At 35.8% G+C, this 27,252-nt stretch overlaps 1 protein-coding gene across 1 annotated transcript in view; it reads left to right on the top strand.

Moving 5' to 3' along the window:
• Positions 1 to 11,652: 11,652 nt before the first annotated feature.
• Positions 11,653 to 27,252, top strand: part of MED11 (mediator complex subunit 11) — a 72,641-nt gene continuing 57,041 nt past the window's right edge. The window contains exon 1 of the mRNA XM_069118314.1: positions 11,653 to 11,662. The gene's annotated coding sequence lies outside the window, so the exon portion shown is untranslated. The remainder of the gene's footprint in view (positions 11,663 to 27,252) is intronic.

Genomic DNA, 27,252 nt, shown 5'->3' with positions numbered 1-27,252 from the left:
ATTCGTTCCACTCAATCTCTGGTTCTCTCCGAAACTGATATGTAAGTAGAGAAAGTAATCTGCTTTCGCAGAACTTTAAAGCGCATTATTCGTGCAACACAAGGAATCAGCAATATTCAGGTGTATAATTTACTTAAAGAACAACATTGCAAAATGGAGAGAAGACCGAGACGGCTTATTAAGAAATTTGTAGACCCCCAATACTCGATACGGCTAATAATAAATGTATAGGAGAGTCCGTAGAAAGTTACCAGTCGAAAGTTTCGTCCCTTGGCCTTGATAACCTATCTCATATCGAAAATTTCGTTTCCGCGTCATGATCATTTTTCCAGGTTAGTTTCAAATTTTACCGATATCATCATGACAATCGTGTCTCATTATGGCGCTAATGAAATTTCAAAATATTTGTATATAACACAGCTTTCTGTACTGTATTGTAATATCGTGGACAGATTGCCTAAGAAATATCAATCAGGTGAACCATAAACAATGTTGCGAGAAAGCCTGAGTACCGACAGGCCCATCAATATGTCGTCCTCCTTCAGTCGAATAATTACGTGGAAAAAAGGCCTGCGTGACCATGGCTGCGGACGATTGCGGAACACGTACGTGGTGGGACTATGAGAAAAGACAAAGGGATGCTTAAGGGAGAAAGACGAATTAACAGGCAGTCGTGAGTTGAGAAATTAGTGTTGTCGAGGAGGATGGTCAGCGTGAAAAAAGGGCGTTGGAACCGTTGTAACGAGAGGAGTGAGTGACGAATGGTGACCGCGTGCATATAGACTGACGGAGCTTCATAATTGATTTTGTGTTGGCATGAACGATATTAAAACAAATCATACCGTTGTCAAACCTACTAGCACTATGCTTTCCCACAGTATGTTCAAATATTTTCGTGAGCCATTGTATCATTGTATCTGGTTGTTGATTAGCCATAATCCTAATTGTGGTTGAGTAACGCAACTCGAAAATTCGCGATTCAGCAAATGTTTTTTTAATCCATAAAAACGTGTACCATATAATTTTTGTTCAATCGCCTGCTGTACTCCGCGTGCGTGTAAATAAAGTTTTGCCTGCATAATTAATTAATGCGCGAATGGATTATTCTGTGGTCGCCTTGCCTGGCTAAGCATAATTTAATACTAGGGATCGCATAACTTTACTCCTCAAAACTCGCATCTCGTGTTTCAACATTTCGAGATGCACCCGGTGTGTAATAAAACGCAACCAGAATGAATATCAGTGGAATTTATAGCGGTCGTTTTTAAGCCTATAACTCGTTCATGTCGTACATTTAATATTCAAGATTCGTTAAAATGCAATTATGAGCGTTCACCCCATCTTTCTTATTTTATCTCTACTTATTACTCATTTATCCTCGATCATGATAATTTGGACAAAGCGAAATAACTACGAGTAACCACTATTCATCAGCGTACCTATTTCTCTGAAATTTACATTCAAATATGATCACCGGCCATGATATTACTTGCACTTTCTCTCGAAGGAGGTGCGAATCAAAAACATTCGACGCATAATTATAAGGGCTTCACCATTGTACATGTTGAGTTATAACAAAGCCGTAAATTAAATTAGCATAAATAGTATCAAGAAGCTACATGGATATCTTAAGGTTAGATTAAAAACCAACCTAGCATCCTGCATTACTCTAGAAATGTTGGATTGCAGACAGGTTTTTATACATCAAATGTAAAACAAAACAAATAAAATTGTATTTAACAATAAAATAAAAGTAAGAACATAATAATACTAACTCTTGAAATAATACTGATTAAAAATTGTGTAGAAAGGTACAAACTGCGATAACATTGTTAGAATTTGTACAGAGTATTGTAATTGTAAGAAATTACAATTATATTATTATTCGTTCATTTAACGATATTGTAGTTTGCGGAAAATATCCAACACATTAGTTATTTTTATTAAAATATTTCACGGTGTGTACGTGGGTCTCTGGAGTCTCAGTGGTGCGAAATCTTATCGCGACATCCTTGGGTGATCGCTGAATGCGCCCGTACATTGCACCACGATAAATAAAGATGGCCCATTTAACGGGGACACCGCTTCAAGGGTCAGAGTACATTTCGTATTCCAGCATAGTGCTGGACCGCTTTATAGAACCGTAGTCATGGTAGTAACATACTAATTAGTCGGTTTGCACGGCGTGTATACGCGTCGCGTGTCGTTTTCCCGTCACAGGACGGGAAACACTCCTGCAAAAACGTTCTGGAGACACGACGCGTGCGATGCGACGCGGCGTGAGTGCGGCGTTGCATTCACTCGCTTGGCTCTCTCTGGTCAACCGGCCGCGACGGATGCTGCAACTCTCGTCGAGTGGAATTCACTGAGTTTGAAAACTACACGCGCTCTTTCGAGGGGTTGAAACGTGGGTAAAGGAAATTAGACTTCGCTGTGTGCTCCAGAACGAATGAACACGAATTACGATCGCTGTAGACGCTACCAAAATTAAGTTTTGGCTAACTTAACAAGATGGCACGTGTGATGCTCTCGATATAGAGTGAAACTTTCATTCAGGCTAGTACTCTTACCATTAGTAGATAAAGCAGAGTAAAACAAAGTATTAATTAGTGTTCGATTTAAGTGAAATTCTACTGAATAATTGTTCTAAGGTAGCATAGGATTATTTCTCTCATTTTGCAATAATGTTTTGTTATATGATGTATTTTGCGCTTTACTAATAAATAAGTTTCTGCCTGTAAATTTTTTTAGTCATTTGTACTAATATATGTATTGCATACATGTATATATGATAATAAATGATACGAAACTTAAAATACTTATTTAGACCAAATTAATTAATGTGTACTTGTAAATACTATAATAAATATTATAGTATGTCAATACTGTACTATAATACTGTTCCCCATTTCTATGCAACTAATAGAATATATTTCAACAGAAAGTGTATAATTTTATACAAAAATTCTGTGACAGACACTGACAGCGGTATGTATAGAGGTTTCTATATGAGAGATGTAGATGTCAATATAAAGGCAAATGATTTCATAACTTCATAGTGTGTTTGAATAAGAGCCACATTGAAGTTTTTTCTTTTTTATTTTCTTCTTTTTTCTTTGTTCAAATACTCTTCTTAACGAAAGCGATCGGATCATTAGCGTAATTATGACCTATTTTCGATTCTTAAAGGATTACTTTTAACGATTGTATCGGATTACTTTCATTCGATAACTTTGAACGAGCTCCTGCTCATTGCACAGTCATAAAGTTTTTCGTAACGAATTCGACAACTTCCGATGAAAGTGTTTTTCTTTCTCCGCGAATTGAATCCCGTTTCAGAAATTTCGTTCTCGCCCTCGTGTCACGACGATTCAAATAATGATTGGACGAGATTTCTTTACTCTCCATTCACTTAGTTACAATATAAAAGTACATATTCGTTCACAGTAGAGAACACGGTAATGAATTGTTTGCAGCCTGTGCAAATAGACTATTCATAGAATGCTTATAAATTCTTAAGATTTACGAAAGCAATGCGAATAAATTCGAAATTATAAAATTTTTCATTTAATTATAGCAAACTTGATGAGCGCAATTATAAATATAGTTAGCTCTCAAACAACATGGGTTTGGATAATACAACTTGATTCGTACGTTTTTTTCTAAAAAAACATTAGTTCAGAAGATTATAAGTAGATGTTTATGGAAATTCACATTTTTATGAACGTAATCAAAGAAATAGAACCTGAATAGAAATTTGTTTTAGTTACCAGAGATTACAACGAATATTAGATTTCATACTATTATAAAGGATATTTTATATAATTTCGTATATTATGAACAATTTCAAACATGTATACGCCTTTAAATTTCCCATGAATATATAAATCCCATAAATATCTATTGCATTAGACACATATATAGTGCCTTTTTGCATTCATCACAGGATATACTTACTCCCTTTTGATTTTTTCAATAGGATTTTCTTTTCTCTACTTTATTTTATTTTTATTGTATAATAATAACATATATGTCACATGAAATAAATTTTCCAACAATAGGTTATCGCACTTAAGTTTTTAAAAAAACAAACTCTTGCGTTATCTGTGGATCTACTATAATTCGCGAGTCCACATGTGGAAAAATATTTGTTTAAGTGCAATTTTGATGGGGGTAAATATTTTCTTGGCCAGGTTGAATGGTCGCGAGTACACTCAACTCGAGTTATTGCGCACTATTTTCTCATGAATGCATCAATTGTTATTGCAAGAACCTTACGAGCGAGGCTAAACCTTCGTCGCCGAATAGTTGCCATCGTGAATCTCCGAGGTCATCCCACCAAGTATTCTGGCACTCTTTTCGAACGTACATGTAAGTGTGATACGTGGTACCAACACAGACGTATAGAGCCAGAAAGACGTGGGATTGGCAAAGCTGATACGCCACCCTCCCAAGATATCCACACACTGTACTTATCTACCTTCTTTCCCAAGACAATTTTCACTCTTCCGACAATGTGATTTAGTGGAGCATTGGGCCACGAGAAGCGGTAATTTCCATGCATATTACGCTCCGCGGAACAAACCGGTAAATGTATTTACCACGATCCGATGGTAAGTCAAACCGTGAATGTGAGGGAAATATGGTGGTTTTCATGAAGTGATAAGTACTTACGAGATCAAAACATGGAAATTTAAGTTTGAATTCTAATCCCTTATCCCTTAATATATAAATTCCTTTTCGGTTTACTAATAAAAATAATTGAATATTTTTTGTATCTGTGTTTTTAAAAATAAAAACCAAGTAACACGTTCCATAACACGTCTGTAACACGTTCTATAACACGTCTGTAACATGTTCTATAAATATTTATTTTCGTAAAAAATAGAGTAGTTTGAATCCATAAAGTTTAATGGATAAAATAATTGGGTAAATTGAAAACAATATATGCCCGTATATATATATATATCATACACACATGTGTTAAGTGATTAAAGTTTATAATGAAATATAGAAAGAAATAATAATAACGATTGTAACAAACTTTTGTAGATATCTACGTGTAAATAATTGAATTGGGTTAAATTCGAGATGAATAAAAATACCAGAAAAGAATATACGTATTATTCTTTCTGCAAATTTTACAGAGAAAAGATATTTCGATTCCTATTTTTTCACGCGGTAGTTTCGTTATTTTATTTTATTCTGCTGCATTTTATCGAAACGACGATAAATCGTCCCGCTGGAAAGTATTGCGTGAAATAAGTGTTTTCTGTGATAATAATAGCGTTTGATAGCTTGTCGTGAAATAATTTTGCAAATAATTGCTTCGCGCCATCAAACATAAACGAAATTTTTATCAAAAGCCGATTTACTGTACGGCGCTAACTTACATTAATTTCCTTAAATTTTCACGCGACAATGGAGTGAACAAAGTTGTCCTGTTAAAAATACGACGTGATGTAAATCCAACAAGACGCGAAGTATTTAATTGACGAATAATGGAACATGATTACTAACGATGCGAGGTGTTTCGTTGATAGGAGCAACGAACGCTCGTTGGCTAACCGAACTAATTGAAAGGCGAATTCGTTCCGGCGATCGATTCGTCAAATAATCAATGTAGTCAAAAAAAGAGCGAGAAAAAAGAGATTCGAATGGATGTTAACACAAATGATGCAAATATAAAATATTTGCTCGGGAGAATGCACATATTTCAGAAGCTTTGCAAAACGAAACGTGGCGCAAGTATAAGGCTTTTTCTACGTTACAATATTAATGTTGCGTATTATCGACTAAACAGCAACCGGTCAGGTCAAACCGATCGGTCGATATCGCGTACCTCGAATGACTTAACGTTCAGGGTGGAGGAGATGAAATAACTCGAGTGTTAGAGGTAGACGGTACTTTATTTTTATTCGTTGTATTACATAACCGCACTAAGTTGAGACATTGTCGTCCTGTGTATGTAGTCTTCGTCGCTTGTATGTGAAATGAAGTGAGGGCTCTGTCGTCCTATGTCTGTCTTCTCCGATGGTTGAGGCTGAACTCCACTCGTCCCTCCCGGCTGGTCCTTGCCTGGGGTTTTCCTGGCCTCGAATCTTTGTTTATTGCCCTGGGAGCACTGGTAATTTGGAATTTCCTAATGAGGGAAATGGGCCTGTCCGTGCCATCAACGGACGACCAACTGAAATTCTGAACATACTGCCCCTCTTGAACGGTCCCGTTCAAAAGTTGCTGGTAGTGGTGTCTGTTTGATTTAGATAACTTTGATACTGTAGAGAAATTTTCGTCTGTAACAGCAAGAGGCTGGGGTATTATGGTACTACGAATTGTCACATTACCACTCCCTTTACTTTGATTTAAGGTAGGTACCATAGATGCAGTGTTACCCTGTGTTGGGAATTCTTCTGTACTCTGTACATCAACCGATGGTTGCTGTACAAAAGCAGGTCCGTTGTTTGACATGAATACATTTGGAGTATTTGGTGTACCTGTTTGCTGATATTCCCTAATATTATAATCTCTCCCACTGCAATCTCTTGAATTTATAGAAGTTGATGGACCTAACATTCCTCTCCTATTCATTCGATTTTTCCCACGCGGAGCTAATGCAAATTTTAGTTCTAGCATTCTCGCTTGCTTCGCTCAGTTGTTTACTATGAACACTTATGTTATGTGTTACAGCAATGCTTACATTCGTTTTCGAACTACTACCATCATTCCCATTCGTAATATTGTTATTACAATGTTTAATTTTTTTCCCTTTCGTTTTTCCTTTTGTTATATCTTTATGTTTTGTTGCTTTTGATGGTTGCGTATGATATGTAGGATTCATCGGTTCAAATTCATTGGCGCGACTGTGCAAAAACTGGAATAATTCTCCTACGCTCGGAGAGGGGTTGTCACCTATTCGTTCCTTCCATCGTGACTGTGTGTCGTTATCTAGCTTGGACGTAAACAAATATAATAATACTGTCTCCATTGTGGGCTGATCAAGTGCTTGCAAAGCTTTGTAGTGCGTTTCTAGTCTGTTAACATAAGTTTTTATGTCCTGATGCAATGGACATTGTAGAGGAGATACCTCGAATAATTCCTTTAAATGATTGTATACTATTTTGGCAGGCTGGTTGTATAGTCTCTCTAAAATTTCCCAGGCGACTGAGTAGTTACGAGCTGTATTTGACAACGATGCTATTGCATCAGCCGCTTCTTCCGTTAGGCAAGAGCGGAGATATAGTAATTTCTTACAGTCATCGATTCGGGAATTATCGTGAACTGTGCAACGGAATTGATCCGCAAACCTTGGCCAATCTTCGTAGGCTCCTGAAAATGTAGGTATTTGAATTGTGGGTAAAGCAGCTCCATTCGCAACGAGATCTGCATATGATGTACTCGGTGTGTTCATCATATTTCTGTCAGTTGGCTGTTTGTTCGGTCTAGTAACTCTTTCAATTAAGTCCATAATATCTGCCTTGCATTGCAAGAAATGGTTCTTTATCGCTATGCGTTCGCTTCGTGCTAGACCATCGTCTGTATCGTCAAGTTCTCTCTGATTTTTACTATATCTGGCATACTCCGTTTCTAGATCATTCAAACGGTATTGTATGAAGGTTACTGACCCTCCTTCCTTGTAATTGTCAAGTAACGCTTGAACATCATCTAATTCTTCCGTGAATGTTACCCGTTTCAGTCTTAATTGGTTCATGCGTTCTTCATCATTAGGCGTCATGGTCTATGTGTAGTTTGATACCCTTACGCTGTGTATGAGAAGAGAGTTGACTCCACAAATATATGAACTAACGTTTGGATGTTCAGCCGAACGGATGTTGTGTCTGCTGCTCTTCGTTGTGCAGCGATATGTTTAGCGGTGTACTTCTCGTCGAAGGTGTTTTCTTCCCGAAGGTGACACTCACTTAAATGTGCTTTATCTAACACTCTTGATTTTCTCCGGACTGATGATATCGCGTACCTCAAATAATTTAACGTTCAAGGTGGACGGCACTTTACTTTTATTCGTTGTATCACTTAACCGCACTAAGTTGAGACTTTGACGTCCTGTGTATGTAGTCTTCGTCGCTTGTATGTAAAATGAAGTGAGGACTCCGTCGTCCTACGTTTATATACTCCGATGGTTGAAGCTGAACTCCACTCGTCTCTCCCGGCTGGTCCTTACCTGGGTTTTTCCTGGTCTCGAGTCATTACGTTTATTGCCCTGGGAGGACCGGTAATTCGGAATTTTCTAATGAGGGAAATGGGCCTGTCCGTGCCATAAACGGACGACCAACTGCCTGTTCGTTTAATTGTTTTCGGAAAATATTCCAGACTATAATGGTCGAACGAATATCGAATGGATATGTGAGATAAGAAAGAAATTTAGGTGATTCTTGGTCGCATCCATTTCTCCAAAGATATTCATCAGAAGCATGTGCAGGAGTAAAGCAATGGAATCTGCGACAGTCCATTAAAGTGTTACGTAACGCCGATGAATAGAAGGAAGCTGGAACAAATTACCAGCTTGTTTCACTTTGTCCCGTGAAACAAAGCGGTGATTTAAAGACGCGTTCCAAGTTTCGACGTTGTGGTCGTAATCTCACCCCCTTCTCGCGTGTTATACTCGTCCATTATAAATATATATATAATTTCAACGAACTACTTCGAAATAATCCTGTAACACGTGAATATTTTATCGGACAATTTATATGTTTTCAATGTAACACGAACGGTGAAAGCGATGGGGGATAGGATTTCATTATACGTTAACGAAGAGGTTATTTCCATTTCTGTGCATTTCGCTTACTATAAAGTATTGAAAAGAATCATTATTCCACAGTATCGGACAGATGTAATTACAGCTTCGAATAATTAAAAAACAGGAATTTATTTTAGTTCTCCTGCAAGACGAACGTGACTGGAAATTTTAAAGAGCTATTCATCGAGAATCCAACGAAAATCAATTCTTCTTGTTGTCGTAATCTATGCACGTTCATTCTAGGATAACATTTTTTGCTAAAGAAAAGAAAAAGAACGAATGCAGCAATATAGTGGGTTCCACGAACATAATTCGATCGTTTGTCGTTGCGAAACTTTGAAACGTTCGCACGAACCGTAACGGCTTCCGGCACGGCGGATAACGAGCAGAAAATCGTATGATGAGGAACGAAATGCTAGATGAAACGTTGAACTAACCACTGTGCTGGACGTATCACTATGCGTGGTCAGGATCGGACCGCGCGGTGCTGCGACTTTCTGGAGTTTCGGGAAAATTGCTGGCTGGGCCCGAAAGCCCGTCAACAGAAAAATTCTGACAAAGAACATACACTCGCGTCCCTTCTTCGTTTTAACTTGTAGCCATTTTTTGTAACAAATGACCGAATACTGCCCCGGACGAGTACCGACAAATACCTACGTCGCGTCCGTTATAAAGTTTACGCCAGTCGTGTATGGTTAAGCCGTTAAGCGAATAGAAAAAAGACGCGATACTAAAAAAGAAACTAAAAAGAAAGAAAAGAAGGAGGAGGATGGTTGGGTGGTAGGAGAAAGTATAAAAAAGCAAAAATGACGACGTAGGTAACAAAAGTTCGTATAAATATTTAACACGTGTAACCTGTTTCCAGAGTTTTAGTGGCCGTTTTCTTCTATAGAAAGTAAAAGGTTGGACGGATCTGCCCGTTTTCATTAGGCGGAATTCGAAAAAAAATTAGGTCTCAGAGAGCAAAAGTTCGTACAACTTTGGGTTAATTAGTTTTATTTGGAACCTGTAGGTTGCCAAAAGGACTGGTCACGTAAGATCAAGTGATTAATAGGTTGTTAACGAGTCTCGGAACAAAATAGCTATTATCGGGGAAGTGTATTATATTTCTTACCACATTTCTCACGGGTTGACTTTTGCTCAATTTTCCTCATTCAAACTTGTCATTGTTGAACAAATGTCTTGTATGTATAAAAGAAAGTGTCTCAAAATATATTTCTTTTAATGCAATTTTTTGCTCATTTATCGAAAACCCTTAGTAAAGAGTGTGTAGACAGAAGCGAAAGGCGTATATCGTTATTTTTATAAGCAATATATTATTAGCAACTGCGTGTTGTTAAGGTTTGTCACGTGTCATTATTCCGTGGTCGCTTATTAAAAAGTTGATAACAAGTACGGCGCTTGTCAGTTATTTTTCCCCCTCGATACGCAGTCCTTTCGTTGAAATCCATTTTTACATTCCTTTGATCTACGTCACGGCATGCGTAAACGTCTCTTGGAACATAACTTAGAGATACGAGCGCATTGTATCGACGCGCAAGAAAGAAAAACAAGCAAGAGAGGGACGATATATGGCTTCCACTTACTGGCAAATATATTAATTCGCGCGAAACGCTTTCGTCACGGTTTGCATGCATTAAAATTTGCATCCGGCGTCCACGGAGTCGCGCGCGCACGCGGAAAATTTAAAATTTAAATCACGCGCGCAATCGTAACACGTGACGCGGAGTACCGCCTTTACCGTGTCGCGATTTTTATTGAAAATGTACTCTCGAGGTGCCAGTTAATACATAAATCGTTTGCTATATTACTTTCACGATACCGTCTACGAGACGTTTTTCTTCATTCTACGTCTCTTTCTTATATTTTAATTGATTTATCGTGATTGTAATTTCGACCAATCGCGGGGAGACGCAATCGCGAGGAGAGACGTCAACGGGAGTCGTAAATTCCCGTTACGATTATACTAATCGACACCACGAGTTGATCGATCCCCTAATTTCCGTTAGGATAATAGGGGTGATTAAGTTTATATAACACTGTGATTCACAGAATTATAAAAATATATAAATATATAAATAATAAATATAATATATAAATGTCGGAGAGGAAAGAACACCGGAGCCTCTGGAATGCTGGATAATCCCGCAACATTGTAACCTGGAGTCTACTATAGCTGTAATTAAACAATTGTAATTATCCAACCTAACTGTAATCGTCCGGGATTAGTAATAGTGAGTTTGGGCTCGAGGCGACCGTCGGTCGCCAACGTACCCGCGGTCAAGGGATGAACGCTTTGTCTAACAAAGGTATTTTATAGCCGCCATTAAAAGAAATATCCCTGGCAAGACATGACAATAAACATTCTAACGGTCTCTGTCCCGTGGCCACACACAGCTCCTATTCTTCGAGTAAGATGTTTGCCAGATGTCGATGTGCCCATTAGCAACCTTCTCTCGAGAGCAATTAGCATCTTTTCTAACCACCGGTATGGAAATTGACCAATTAGCAGCAATGCCAATTTCCCTTACCCTCTGAACGAAGACTATCCTCTCTCTGGACGAAGGAGGCATTCTTTCACGCGATCTCGTCAACTGAAGGGAGTAACGTTCTTACGAATTATTGTTCAGACTTAGACTTCGCGAGCACGTTCATCCATCATCCCGCTGACCGCGGATTCGTTGTCGAACCCGAGACCATTGTTGCTAGTATCGCGGGTGCCTAATCACCATAGTCGATTGTCAAATTTGTATCATTCGCGCCTGTGCTAATAAACCGTGTCTTTATTATATCGTAACGATGGCTAATTTCAAGGAAGACTCACCAAACACCCACAATCCTGACCACAACGGTTCCTCGACATATATATTTCCAACACTTAAACTACACTGTTGAGTAGATATAAATCGTCGATAACAACTTGTCACACGAAGATGAGATAGATATGAATAGTAGAGCAAGGTTCGTACAGTCGAATTTCCTATTTATATCATTCTTCTAGCAAACTGATAATATTATGAAATTTTATACATTTTATATGGAAAGAAATTTTTGTATGCGTCATATCCTAAATTGAATTTACAGCATGCCACAGATGTATGATTATTCGTACGACAGATTTATACGCGTTTAGTTTTATTCGTGTTAGTTTCGAACAGTAGTTAGCTTCCCGAGGCATCAATCTCCCGATGTTTCAGCGACGCGTTCGTAACCCCTGTATTTTTGGCTGGTACACAACAAAACGATATATCGCCGTTCGACACTCAAAGGGTTATTTCAGCGGTGCGGTTTCGCCCCTCGTAACCGTTCCCAGAAATTTATTTTACGGTCCCTCCGGCCTCCAGTGGAAAGTGTCTAAACGGAAACGCGCGATTCGAAATGAAAAAAGCTAAAAGCCATAACTCTCCGATATATATAATCAATCAACGACGTGCAATTAGTCGAAAAACAAATCCCTCACATTTTGTTACGCTTTATTTTATAATTAAAGTAGTTAGAAAATTATAGCTAATTGTAAGGAATGTAAAAAAAAAAGATTCAAAATTTTAAAAAATTCCAACTTCAAATTTGGGGAATATTTATGTCACATATCGAATCAACAGTCGAAGCTACGTGGAAAATCTTCCAAAATATTTATTGCTTGTACATTTTTTTTTGCATTATATCTCTTTTGTCACTTCTCATTCTCATGTCATTGGTGTACTTTATACGTTAATTTTTTTATATTCTTAGAATACATATTTCGTTAATGTTGCTACGATTCTCGAATTTCAATATATCAATCTTACTCTCCTTTAGTAAACAAAATGAATTTTTCGAATTGTTTAAGAAGTTCAGCGTAAAATTTTGTAAAGAAAAATTTTTCGTGTTAGTAAGACTTGTTTCAATTTTGTTCAAACTGCAGATATTTTTTAACATTACAAAAATATAATTGGATCGAAAATGACCGAAACAAGTATTCATATATCATCTACTATCCTTCATCGTCTGTCTCTTTTCCCTTCAAACGTATGCTATTAATATCGAAATTTTGAACTATAATACAAGCCCCATTGCTTGTGGCTAACTTTTTAAGTAAACAAGTTTACACAAGACAGTTTCAACATCGCTATATGTCCTCGGCTTCTAGCAAGAACAGTAAACACGGTGAAGCACGTTTTCGCCTTCGTCCACGACACGATACAGCAAGAGCCATCTTTGAAATTAACCAAGAATTCTCAGAGGACGGCCGCTGCGTGGTCTATGTAATCACTTGACCTAGGTAGGGCTGAACAGATTTTAGATAATAATACCGTCCCGGTTATATGCTTACTGCCTTAATCCACGCTTACGACTGTAAGTCCCTGCTGAACTTCCACTCCTTTCGAAGCATACGTAGCCACGTTTTATCAAGATTAGATCCGATTAGAAGATTCACGCGTTGTCGACAAAAGGTGTTGAAACGCCTGCGAAGAGCCAGGCCTTCCATTCGAACGAACATATCCTTTTAAGATTGCGAAACCTGAGTGCTTCTGTTACGCGTATTTAAACACAACGGAATTGAAATTGAATCGTTTTGAAGGATGCGTTTCATTTCAGCAGCCGCTTCTGCGAAACGATAATTAATCGTTTATGTCGTCGCATTTCGAATTTCGCCAAGATATTTGTTCGACACAAATGTGAAAATTGTCAAATAAACGCATCGCCATAAATTAATTTCGTAAGAGGATTCACCGAAATGAACAGTGGATTTTATTTGTACCCTGCCTTTTTTTCTGTTACTTTCTTTTCGATCCTTTTATCACTCGTACTGTCTTTTTCTAAATTTTCTCTTCATCATTCTCATCAATCTACACCATTATAACGCAACCATCTCACGCAAATTAAGCGATCAAATAAAAAGGGAATCAATTAACAAATTCCGCGGTAACAACGCAAAAAACATTTTAAACGGAGCATTTTAGCCGAAGAAAATAATTACGTTGCGCAAGTGGAGTGAAAAAGACGAAGAGAGAGATTTTTCCAGCCGGGCTGGTGATGTAATTTAAAGCAGCCCAGCGGGTAGCAAGAATATTTGTTTCTCGGGCGTGTTCTCGTTGAGGATCGAAATAAGGAACGGTGAATCGCAGCGAAAATCCTGTAAGCATGCTTCCGTGGCGGGCTTTTGAACGAAACAAGCTCGGTTGGTTTTAAAGAGCAGCTTATTATACCAATACGCTGTTTTCAACCTGCATCTCTCTGCCACTTCTTCATATCTCCACCCGCCTGCTCGATGAAATTTTGCTATTGAACGCACATCGTTACACAGGCCCGCTTGTGGCGCAATAATTAAGGTGCACGTCTATATCGTTCGCGATTCCCCTATTATATTGATCTGATAACGATGGCACAATGTTAATTACGGGCTTAGTCAACCGTTCTTCTGGATATTTTCGTCGTGATTAAGGGTAATTCCATATAGAGCTCAAATTGTAACGCCCCCGCTGATTTCATTAAAAATTTTGCGCCACTATTCATCAGTGTTACTCTCGGTACGCTATTCGTTCTTTCGTCATTTTCTTATTCGTCTATCGTTTGTTTCTTTATAATCTCCTGTTGCTGGTTTATATTTGGATTTTACCTATTTATATTATCGGTATGTTTAGCCGCTTATATATAATAAAATCAAAACTCGTAGCTAGGATCTGCTTTATATTTACTTATTGCAAATATGCTTAACAATTTATACATTCACGAAATGTAAGTACATACATAATAAAACTCATTTTACAACAACACAACAGAGCTCCAGTTCCAATTTTTAAAAATTCTAGTACGCTGCCTTGCCTATACTTGTTCCTGGTTCTTCCATATCTGCAATATGCTTTTGCCATATGGGATACCGCACTTAGCAAAACACCGAGGCCGACTTTGAAAAATTCAACACAACTTCTTGCTATCTGCAACTGTTTCCTATCTTAAGGCATAGTCTTATGAAACGGAATAACCACAAATGCTATGGCATAATATCTAGATTTAATTTATATCCTCTGTATAACAGGCGTACTGTTGCGGAGATCATGCTTCTGCACAACATTGTTAATAATAGAATTGATTGTCCTGCTTTTCTTAATTTAGCGAAATTACATGTAACACCTCACACTGTCACACATCCAAACTTATTTTATTAGCCCTTTTATATATCTAAATACGGTCACGCTGATACCATTGATAGAATCTGCAACAGATTTCATAATCATTTTCATCTTGTCTCTGACATCACCCATAAAGTTAAACATTCTATATAGTGTTTTCTTCACGGCACTATTCCTGTTCTAGACTAATCACAACTCACATCATCTACTTGTGATTTTTTTATCTACTTGTGATTTTCATTGAACGAAAGATTTTGTTTTGTTCTATACGTGTGATATTTTCCTACACGTTCTGAAAGAGCTTTGCTCGTTCATTGTTCAAAATAAATAAATAAATAAAATTGCTTGAAACTAAAAAGACGCAACTTTTTTTTCTTTTATGATTCGTTGATTTACTTTTATGATTTTCCTCTTGCTTGTTACGTTACGACACCATGAGTTTACATTCTCTTTGTATTCGTTTAATTGGAATTCTCCGCATTTTCCGGATACTTCTTCGTGTGCTTTATCAGAAGACCTTCTTGAGAAAATTTTGAAAGGAAAGCCAAAATTGACTACTTAGACGGTTTATCTTCCATTCTTTGCTAAGAAAAAGACGCAAGTCTGTAAGACAGAACACGAAGCAGTGGTGGGAAAGTTTCCATTCGACCAGCGAACTTGTTCATCTTAAAACTTCACCGTGTAATAAAAAAAGAATTATCGAATAAACTCGGAAAACAAAAATGTCAAAGCTAATCTCAATTCATCGGCAATAAATTTCGCGGGATCAAGTTAACGTCAAAGATCGATCCCGGTGATAGCATGCGGATCGTTGATGCGTAATTAATAATTAGTGGCTGGCCAGAAAATTATTCACTATTATGGTAATAGCGATTAAATCATCCCTGCCGCGTGTTACCGCCGCCGATTTTCCACAAAGCGGTTACCTAAGCTTTTGTAAATTTACATACAATAAACCACGCGCGTTATCTCAAACGTAACGTTGCAAGAGGATCATAAGGAAAGAAAAGAATAAAAGAAGAGAGAAAAAGAAGAGCGATCGATGGTTAATAATCGAACAATCGTTAACTGAATTTCCTTTGGTTAATTGAATGAGAACGCGAACTGAAAATGAAGGACGAGAAATCCAGCCTATTTCATTTCAGATTATCTTTCTCTCTATCGCTTCATATTCGATCATCGATGTATAAAGAGACTCGTTTCTCCCTTGTGAATTTTTCCGCCGTATCCCCTCGACTTTTTTATCGTGAGTCACGCAACGATTCATTTCGATATCAAAAATCCGACAAAGGCTTTTTAAAGCGCGAAAATGAAAACGAAAGATTATCTTTCGTCCCTATCCCCGCGCAGTCTCGTCGATTGTCCGTCATGCTAGCAAAATAAAGAGACACGAAGAACGAACAAAAGAGGCAAAGCTGAACGCTCGAGTCTCCGTGCCTGTTAGACGCGTGAAGGATTCTCCGTTTTTACAAACAAGCTACGTCTAAATCTCGTGGTTTAAAGATTTCCTCTTTCATTAACGTTACGATTCTCCTGGAAATTTTTTCCAAGCTAAAATGAAGATATTGAACGGATCTTGCGTGTTTATTCTGCGTGGGATCCTTTTTAACGAACAGATGAAATCCAACAACGATTATTCGACAGAGAAATTCCTTGCGTGGAAGATGAACGGTTTGACGGCAATCAACGAAAGTGGAAGAATAGTAAGCGCAGAAGGGAAGCTGTTTGTCAGCTTTTTTTGTTCTTTTGTTTCAGAAAATCGTACGAAATGGTATAGAATATCGAAGATGGGAATGTTATGGAGATACACCGCGGATGAAGATTGGCATGTTATGGATAAGTATATTGTTTAACGATGAGGAGGGATGTTGAAAATAGAGGGAATAAATGGAACGAGTTTTACGAGCGTGTTTTAGGCTATGAGAAAAAGAAGAATAATAGATAAAAGAAATTCGTAAAGGAAAACTGACAAATAACAAAAGAAAAAATAATAAAAATTTATGTATATGTATAAACCACAGGAGCACGATATGGTACATTCTCGTTGATTTTCTAATTTTAATATCACTTTATGATTAAATAGGAGGATTGTAATATGACATTGTTGAAAATGTAAACAATCTTAGGTCTAGAGATGTATTTAAAATATCAGATAAATTGACCAAATGTTATGAAAAGCAAGAGTGTAATTATTAAAATATGATAGATCAATACATATTTCATAGAAAATGTCGTATGAATCAACTAATGTATAAAAAATTATATAACTCCATTTAAAAAAGTGGAGGTGACTATGAAATCTTCGAAACTCCTCCAGCTGCAAAAATTTGTTACTGCCATATTATAGCTTCTTCTATACTGAACAACATTTGTTAATAAAATTTTCCCAGTTCTCTATAAACAACGGAAATATTCAAGTGTCAATCCTCTTATCGGGCCATTCTGCATAATAAAGAATAATAAATGAAAATTGCTATTAAAAATATCGAAATTGAAAGTAGATCTTACATAAATACAATGCTTGAAACATATATTTATATACCTAACACTATCGCTTCCTTTTTCTACACGCTTTAACAGCAAACCAACTTAAACTAGTCGCAGAGCGGAGCACATAGAAATAAATCCCCGATCAGCCAGAATAAGCGGGCTACAAATCAAGATAGCGCTCGTTTGGTAGCCGTTTTCAGCGACGTTTCACCATTGCATCTTCCATTCCCAAATCGAGAGAAAAGGAGGTCGGAACAACGACAGCAAAAGGTAGTAGCAGAAATCTCAAACAGTAAAGACTTTTTGGTATTCATTTTAAATACTATTGTGCACACTTCTACGTTACTGTTATTGAAACGATATTCTAACACCAAGTGAACGTACCAATATTTTCATTTAGCAATGATGTTTACATTCGGTGCGAAGGAAGATGAAAAACTATGATTTTATCACTAGAAAAGGTGAGAAAGGGAGGGACGCAGATAGAAGCAGGAGAGGAGCAAGAAAGGACGACAGCAGGCCAAATTATAGAAGAAAGAAGAAAGGGAGAAGCAGAAGAGAAGGGGAAAAGGATAAGGGAATCCAAATATAATATACACTACAGAAATATAGCCAAAGAAAATTTGCCAAAGTACTTAGAAGGGAGGATGAAGTGGAAGGACAGAAGAATACTGGCAAAATTCAGATGTAGAAACGAGACCAAAGCAAGGGAATACTGGAAAGAAGAGGGAGAAGAAAGATGCAGACTATGTAGAAGGAAAGAAGAAGACATGAGACATGTAATAGAAGAATGTGAAATAACGGGAGGACCAAAGGACATAGGAAAAACGCTAAATGAGACTGGAGAAGGTTTAACAGAACTGAAAGCAATAATAGAGGAGAGAAGGACAAACGAAAGGAAGGATGCACAGTAAGGAGGCTAAAGACCAAAGTTGCAATAGTTTTTAGTCATTAGTTGCTAATTTGTAGTTTCTAGTTTTAGTTTTTAGAAATAGAATAATTAAGGTAGTGCAATAGAATAGAGTGGAAAAGAGGGGAGGTAGACATATAAGAAGAGAAATAGACATGAGATGTAAAACCGAAAGTTCGTCCAAATCCGAAAAGCACGGACTAAGCAATAATAAATAAATAAACTATCATTTTATTACAGCGTTCGAATACTTTTGTGAGACACTTATCATGAATGTTTCTAATAAATGTATCATAACTTCTGTCTATATTATTGAATCGTTTTCAAATTTTACTTTCCCGCCACTATAGATACCAAATTATTTTAACAAATTAGTTTAGTACACCTCATTTTATTATTTGAAATTTGTAAGTGTAAGCGTTCGAATACTTTCGTGAGCCACTGTATCTAGCTTCGTAACTGAAATTTCAGATCTCTCTTTGTGCCCTTGAAAATTTTCAAATAATTATGAAAATACATATTGTATACATATTTTAAAAACTTCAATTTACTACTTCTGGTTGTGTTTCAAGCCTACAGAGTTCAATCAAAGTGCAAGTTATTTGCAATAGTGAAAATACTTTACGTAGTATTCTTGATGTGCTTCTTTATACTTTATGTAATATCTTTTTGGTTATAAATCCATGGGAAATTCAAAATTATAAAAATGTTCAGAATGCCTACGAACTATGAACATATGTATACAAATTGTAAATTTTTGAATGGTTTTATAATCATATTCAAAGTATAGTACTCGCTATAACATGTAATGGGTGAAACAAATATTTATGTAGATTCCATTTTAACCAGTTAACTGTGTTATCTTTGACGAGTGTACACGTCAAAAAAGAACTTTATTTCGGTGCGCTTGTATTTATTTACGCATTCCATGACCTAACCCCATAAGAGAGATTCTAAAACTAAATTCCGCAGTCAATTGGTTAATAGTTGTATTCTACAAAATATTAGTTTGCATAAATATCAGCAGTCTACCTATGAAAAATCTTCTATACCGCATAGAAGAGTTGTATTCATAGGAAAAAAGTACAAGTGTCGTTTACTATCCACTTACACCGTACGTGAAATGTTTGCTATAGAAATCCCAGTCTCGATAGTAAACGTAAAAGAATATTCCAAGAATAGAAAAGACATATCTAACGCGGGGAAGTTTGATCGATTCCGAATATTCTTGGAAATGGAACGTTTTATGAGGGCCAATTTAACGTCGAAACTTTACGATGCCGAATATCTATCGTGATGGTTGATGATAGTCGCACGAGAATGATATACCGACGATTCCAGAAATAATATTATACTGTTGTTTGAAAGGTTCGATCAGCAAGCACATCTTACCAGATATCAAGTCGATAAGGCAGAAGCTTTGTGCTTACACTTGACGAGCGATTTTCACGTCTTCGCATTTCGCTTACTTTTCCTAAACGTTTGCTTTTCCCTTCTGTCTCTTTTTTTGCTTTGAGGACACGACCTTTCATCGTACGTGCCTGCTCATCCTCCCTTTTAACGAGAACGCAAAGTCGAGAAGATTACGAAACGAATGAGCTTCAAGTCGCAAGAAAAAGTTCGCGTATCGTAAAGTTCGGCCCCGCAAAATCCGACGGCTGGACGGACTATGAAATTCCAAGCATGCCATCAAATACCGTGTTTAAATATTTTTATAGTACCCTGAGTTCTCTCATTGTTCGCGAAACTATGAAGGAATGTGAGTTTCAATTAATTCGCGAATTATTAATTCTTCAAAGTTCCTTATCGCGATCGCAGAACATTATAAACGTCCGAAAATACAGTTTTCTAAACTGCCACGAAACTTTGAAACAAATTATCCTGAAGTATCTCTGAATATCGATACGTTTTCGTGGTCGTAAATGTTTTTGCCACCCCTTCGTAGCATTGGCCGACAAGAAGATTTTATTGCGTGTTCGTATCTAAAAACGGGATTGTATTTCTTGTTCGATTGGGAGTATTGATATTATAGATAAATGAAATTAAATTCTGATATAGAATATATTTGTTTCGAAAATGGAAGATCCAGAATCCTATTATATTTTTATATGTATGTAACTTTATTTCAATTTTGCAGTCTATATGATACGCCGTAATATTTTTAAATTACTAGTACACTTTCAAAATTTGAAATTATACAGCCTACTCTGATATTTGCTTATTTCAAATACGGTGCCAAACAAAAGTATTGGCATAGGCCGGATCTTCGTATAAAATTCTTTGTAAATCTGTAAAGAATGTGATTCTCTATTTAATCTTTTTGTAAAACATAATTGTCGACTCTAAAGTTTAAGTATACCATGAAACATACATTTTAAAAATGATTTTAATAAACAAAAAAGGCAAAATGCACACAAAAGTCTGGTTTTAGCGGAACAAAAATATTAGCATACTTAAGAAATTTGTTATTACGTGTAGTATACCTAAATATTTAAAATGTTAGCATATCTGTTATATCACGGGAAGCTCCTCCATTCAAGCTGATGATCATTTTTTAGAGTTAGTAAGAATATTTTCCAGAAAGATAAATTACGTGAATAATGGAAAATAAAACAAAAGAGACAACAAGGGTTGAAAGAAAGATTGTATTAAATTTATATGCGCAAGGAAAATCTTATTCGGAAATGAGCAAAATTATTAACAGAAGTCGTTTTGCCATGAAAAGTGTGATTAAATGATTTCTTGAGAATGAGATCTAAGAAATACCACACGAAGCGGGTGTCCTCAGGAGCTTACAGGCCGAGAAAGAAATATATACTCAATATAATAAAAAAAGAACCTAAAACTATATCATTGGAAATAGCTGGAATAGTAAAAGACGATTTTAACACGAAAATACAGTTCGAACAACACCCAGAACTGCCGGATACGAATAAAGAGTTGCAAGAAGAAAACCATACATTAATAAAATTAATAAAAAAAAATTATTGATGTTCGCTATTAATTATGTACACGAAAATACAACTTTCTGCGACAAAATATTGTTTTTAGGTGAAAGCAAATTTAATATTTTTCAATGGAATGGACGGTTTTTAATTTGATGAAAACCAAATACTGAATCAGATGAAAAAATTTGTCCATACCTTCAAACACGAGAGTGGTGGAGTAATGGTATCAGCGTGCATGAACATTTCTAGTGTAGGAGAACTTGTTTTTATTGAAAACACCAAGCACAAATATGGTTATTTAAATATTTCAATATACTAAAATTTAATTTAGGGCAAAATTATTATTTTCGGCAGGTTAATGATACCAAACATACAGCCTACATTGTTAGACATTACATTTTAATACATATTAATACATCGCGTACGTTAACGACTCCAGCACAATCCTTAAACCTAAATCTTATTGAGTATCTTTATCTTATATTACGTCTAAGCAAGACCTAAATAAAGTACAGCTGGAGGAATGACACCAAGTAGATCAAAAAGTCACAAAAATATTAATACATTCAATTTCTAATCGCCTGAGAGCTATTATAAAAAGAGGTTTGTTTACTAGATATTAAATCAAATGTTGTAATAAATTTATATTGCAAAATCGTGTATGCACCAATACTTTTGTTCCACTGAAAACGTAGTTTTATATGCATATTTTATTTTTTTTTTATTATAATTATTTTTAAAGTTTATGATTCATGGTATGTTTAAACTTCAAAGTCAAGGGTTACATTTTATAAAAAGAATAAATAGAGAATCACATTCTTTAGAAAATTTACAAAGCATTTTATATGAAGATCCGGCCTCTGTCAATACATTCGTTTCACGTTGTATATAAACTAAAAAATTATTCAAGCTAATAATTGTTTCAAACTAATAAAATGAGAATTTTTTATATCGACGATGATCTTTCACAAACGAAATCTCGTTTTATGTACAGTCTAGCTTAATCTGTTTCAATCTGTCTTATTGATATTCATGATGATATTTGTGATTCGTTCTGAACTTTCCAAATCTACACGAGATCACCCATTAGCAGTAACATAATATGTAATAAAGAAAATTATTCAGCAACAGTTTCGTAATTGCAATGTAAAGTTACTAACTCGAGTACAAATAACGTGATTGTTAAAACTTAATACATCGATACTACTTTGATTTCCTGAAAATAACTCGCAGTGTCTGTACTTAAAGGGTATTCCAATTTCTGCGCTGAAACAGTAATCAACTGCTGATAAATTTATGGTAGGAATCTCTATTTGCTGTGGACGATATCTAGGAATAATGTTACGTACGACGTTATCGATTGAATATAGTAAACAACTTACCAAACCATTCTCATTTTATCTCTGTATCGTACAACACACGGTATATACACAGGTCTAGAAACTCCAGTGGAGGAGGTAAAGCTACAGACGAGATATACGAATAGACAAATCACCCTTCATGGCCCAACGTAACTGTCATACCGACTTAGAAATTCCATAGTAACTTTAGCGTGCTCTACTGATAAACAACAGTCATTGATAAAATACTTATTAAAGAAGTATCAGTAAAATCCAAACAGCATTCATATATGAATGCGTGTGCTTATAGAGATCATTTGATCTTGGTAGGTAGTCAATTTCAGGCTCGATGTAGCGACGATATATTTCGCACGAATACTATTTTTTGAATGCTTTAGTAGCATGAAGGTGTACATTTGAATTACAGACATATTCATATAAAGAAATAGACAAAAATTGATTATGTATTGAATTGAGTATCACGTATTGTTGATTCGAAAATGCCGAACTGGCGTGGTTTTACTTCGACGTTCGCCCACGTCAACAATTGTACAAAGAATACTCGAAAACACGGCCGTCCCAAGTGTTCGAACTTCGCATTTTCTTACAGAACATCTTTAAGAGTTCCTTTGACAGATACACCATACATGTATGCATTTTAATAAATAAAGTTTATTGATCACATGTTTATAATTTACATTGTATCTCACAGTCTAAAGAAAATCAAAGCGCTTAATAATTTACGTGAGATTCATTTGTGAAGGAAAAAGATTTAGTAATTGTTATAATAAGAATATTCCTTATAATGTTCCCTTTTATCTTTTTGATTTCAGTTCCATTATATCTAAAACTAGATTCAATTAACTAACAACTACTATAAAATAAAACGAACAAATAGGAAAGAATAAGCTGATTTGTTATAAATAAATTAATGAACTAATTATAAGAAAACTAATTGTGAAATAGAACTGCCAGTAAATTAGTTTTATAATAATATAAATTTTGCGAGACCTAACCTCCTTACCTGTTTGCCTATATATCTTGCTGTTGCCCCGCCAAATATTCTTAGATCGTCAATCATTTCACATATTTTTATCATTTTAAAATGAGTGTCGTTCATGTAACCAGCTATGGAATTTATAATTCTTCCCACAGTAACCGTTGCAATATGTTTATGCATTTTGTTGATAACGTTATGAGTGACGCGAAAATGGTAATGGAACTTTAGCACAAACGAGATATAAGAATAGCCCAATCATACAATGTATTTTTTAGCCCGAATTCCTGCGACTCTAGAGTTTCATTACAGATATATAAAAACAAATTATGATCAAGAATTATAAATTCCCAATTGGGTCACATGAATGACAGCCATTTTAAAGTGATCAAAATCTATGAAATAATTGACAATCTAAGATAATTTGACAGGACAACAGCGAGACACAGATATAGAAATAAGCAGATTAAGTCTGCTAAAATAATCTTCTCTCCTTAAAAATAATTTTATGATAGTTTTCAATTAGTTTCCTTATAATTAGTTAATTATTTCTCTTATAATTAATTAATTAATTCCTTTTTCTGTTTCCGTTTTATTTCACAGTAGTTGTTAGTTAATATAACCTAGTTTTAGATACAATGGATCATCAAAGAGATAAAAGGAAACGTTATAAGAAATATTCGTATTATAATCGAGATTTTTCTAATCGCAATATGGATGCTTATAGTTTTTAATTGATTCGTATTAATGGATTTGTGATACAGATAATAAATTGCGAGCTAGATGACTGGGTTGAAATGTGAAACATTGAGTTAAAAAATAAATATATTTTTTAATAAACATTTCCTGAAAAATAATGTTTATGCTTCCCGGAAATTAAGGAAGGATGCTACTCCTTGTTTGTATTCAAGTAATGATAATGTTGTATTCGAAAATCATTTCAAAATCATTCCAAAAATTAAAGAATACAAGAGTATTAAAAACTAGAAAATGAATTATAGTAAGAGAAGTCTAATGTTTTTTATTCGCAATTACGGGTGAATGCGGAGCACTGAAAAGATTAAGTGAAAAACTTTTTTTAGGTAACATTAGTGATGTAGCCAGCTCAAAACAGAAAGGAGCTACAAAGTAGTCATAAGAGGACTACATCCAAAAACCAACATAAAAAAATTAAGTGAGGAACTAAAAAAAATAGGACACATAACAAGAAAAATCAATAATATGACCAGGTATGACACCAAACAACCACTACCATTATTCCTAATCGAACTAGAACCGGGAACAATAAAGCAATATACGAAGTCAAAAAAATCCTAAACACAATAGTAACAGTGGAACCACCACGCTACAAAAAAGAAATACCTCAATGCATGCGGTGCCAACAATACGGACACACAAAAAACTATTGCAATAGAAGCCCAGTATGTGTTAAATGTGCAAAAAACCATTTAACAACACACTGCCCATACACAGGAAAAATTGAGGAAGTTAGATGTTACAATTGTAACGGAAACCACCCAGCCAGCTATAAAGGATGTGAAATCAGGAAACAATTACAACGTAAACTGTTTCCACCACTTCGCAATAGATCAGTTGATAACTACCAACAACAACAAAATACAACGGAAAACAAAGCAACATTGAAAACTCAAAATGAAATAAAATCTACAATCAGAAACACAGACATCCAAGTAAACCGAAGTTACGCGCAAGTAACACAAAATATCAGACAAGAAACGCCCATTAACAATCAGAGTCAAAGCAACAACACCGAAGACACTACAGAAATCAAAGAACTACTAAAACAATAAATTAAAAATACTGATATACTTACAAAAATGATAATCGAACAAAACGCAAACCTCAGACAGCAAACGGAACAAATAACACTTATGCTACAACTACTCACAAACATGCTGAGCAAAAAATAAGAAATAAAAATGGACACGCTTAAAATAGCGACCTAGAACTCTAACGGCCCTAACAACAAAGGGCCCTAGAAACTAAAACATTCCTGTACAACAATAATATCGACATACTACTCGTATCAGAAACGCATTTCACTACAAAAAGCTATTTAAAGATTCCGTACTACACCATTTATGACACCAAGCATCCCTCAGGAAAAGCACACGGAGGGACCGCAGTAATAATAAAAAGCGACATTAAACATCACCTACACAGCCAAGTCAGTAAGGAACATATACAAGCAACCACCGTTACAGTACATACTAGCAGCAACCATTTTCAGTTGTCAGCAGTATACATACCGCCGAGAAACAAAATTACACCTCAAAAGTGGGAAGAGTACTTTCAACAATTAGGTGATAAGTTTATCGCAGCGGGAGACTACAACGCAAAGCACACAATATGGGGATCAAGAATCACTACACCTCGAGGTAGAACCTTGGAAAAATACATTAGAAACAATAACCTCAATATATTATCCACAGGAAGACCGACATACTGGCCGACAGACCTGAGCAAAACACCTGACCTACTTGATTTTGCAGTTACAAAGGGACTAAACGCAAATAAACTAAATATTTCACCCAGCCTCGAGCTTAGCTCCGACCATACACCCATAATAATTACATATAGAAAAAAACCAAAACTTCAAAACAATCCAGAGACATTAAGCAACAAAACAACCAATTGGCAAACATTTAAAGAAATAATTGAGAGCAAAATCAACTGCAACATCCCATTGAAAACACCTGAACACATCGAACAAGCAGTAACAACACTTACAGAAACTATTCAGGAAGCAGCATGGGCAACCACCATACCTGAATCAACAAATAGACAAACAAAAATCATTCCGCCAGACATCCTCGAAAAAATCAGAGAAAAAAGAAAAGCGAAAGCAAAATGGCAAAAACATAGAACAAAAGAAAACAGAAAACACCTAAACAAACTTGCAAACGAAATAAAAAACAAAATAAAAGAACACAACAACAACGAGTTCACAAAATTCATAGAGTCACTATCCGCACACGAGAACATCAACTACTCCCTATGGAAAACAATAAAAAAAATAAAGAAGCCAATAAAACTAGTCCCAGCAATCAGAAAAGCAAATAACACATGGGCAAGAAGCAATGAAGAACAAGCGGAAGAATTTGCCAACCACCTAAGCAACACATTCACACCCCATAATATCAATAACAGCAACCTCAATTGTCATACCGACGAGGATGCAGTAACCACTAGTACCTCAACCGACAAACACTACATCATACCTAAAACAACAGAACAAGAAATTAGAAACATAATCGAAAAAACAAAAAACAATAAAGCACCAGGAATCGACCTAATCAATGGTAAAATCCTAAAAAACCTACCTCCAAAAGCGATATAACTAATCACAATAATTTATAATGCAATATTAAGAATCCAATACTATCCTAAACTATGGAAACTAGCACAGATCAAAATGCTACCTAAGCCAGGCAAAGACCCACACCAAACAGCATCATACAGACCAATTTCATTACTTCCTGTACTATCCAAAATACTAGAAAAAATAATTTACGCCGGCTTAAAACAAATAACAGATAAGGAAAAACTGATACCAGATCACCAATTTGGATTCAGAAACAAACACTCTACGATAGAGCAAATGCACAAACTCACTAACGAAGTAATAACAGCACTAGAAAGCAAAGAATACTGTACAGCACTCTTTATAGACATAGAGAA

The sequence above is a fragment of the Bombus flavifrons genome, chromosome 8, assembly GCF_040668555.2.
Source record: "Bombus flavifrons isolate JBK064 chromosome 8, iyBomFlav1_principal, whole genome shotgun sequence".
Taxonomy (NCBI): domain Eukaryota; kingdom Metazoa; phylum Arthropoda; class Insecta; order Hymenoptera; family Apidae; genus Bombus; species Bombus flavifrons.
This window is presented reverse-complemented; position numbering and strand designations above follow the sequence as displayed.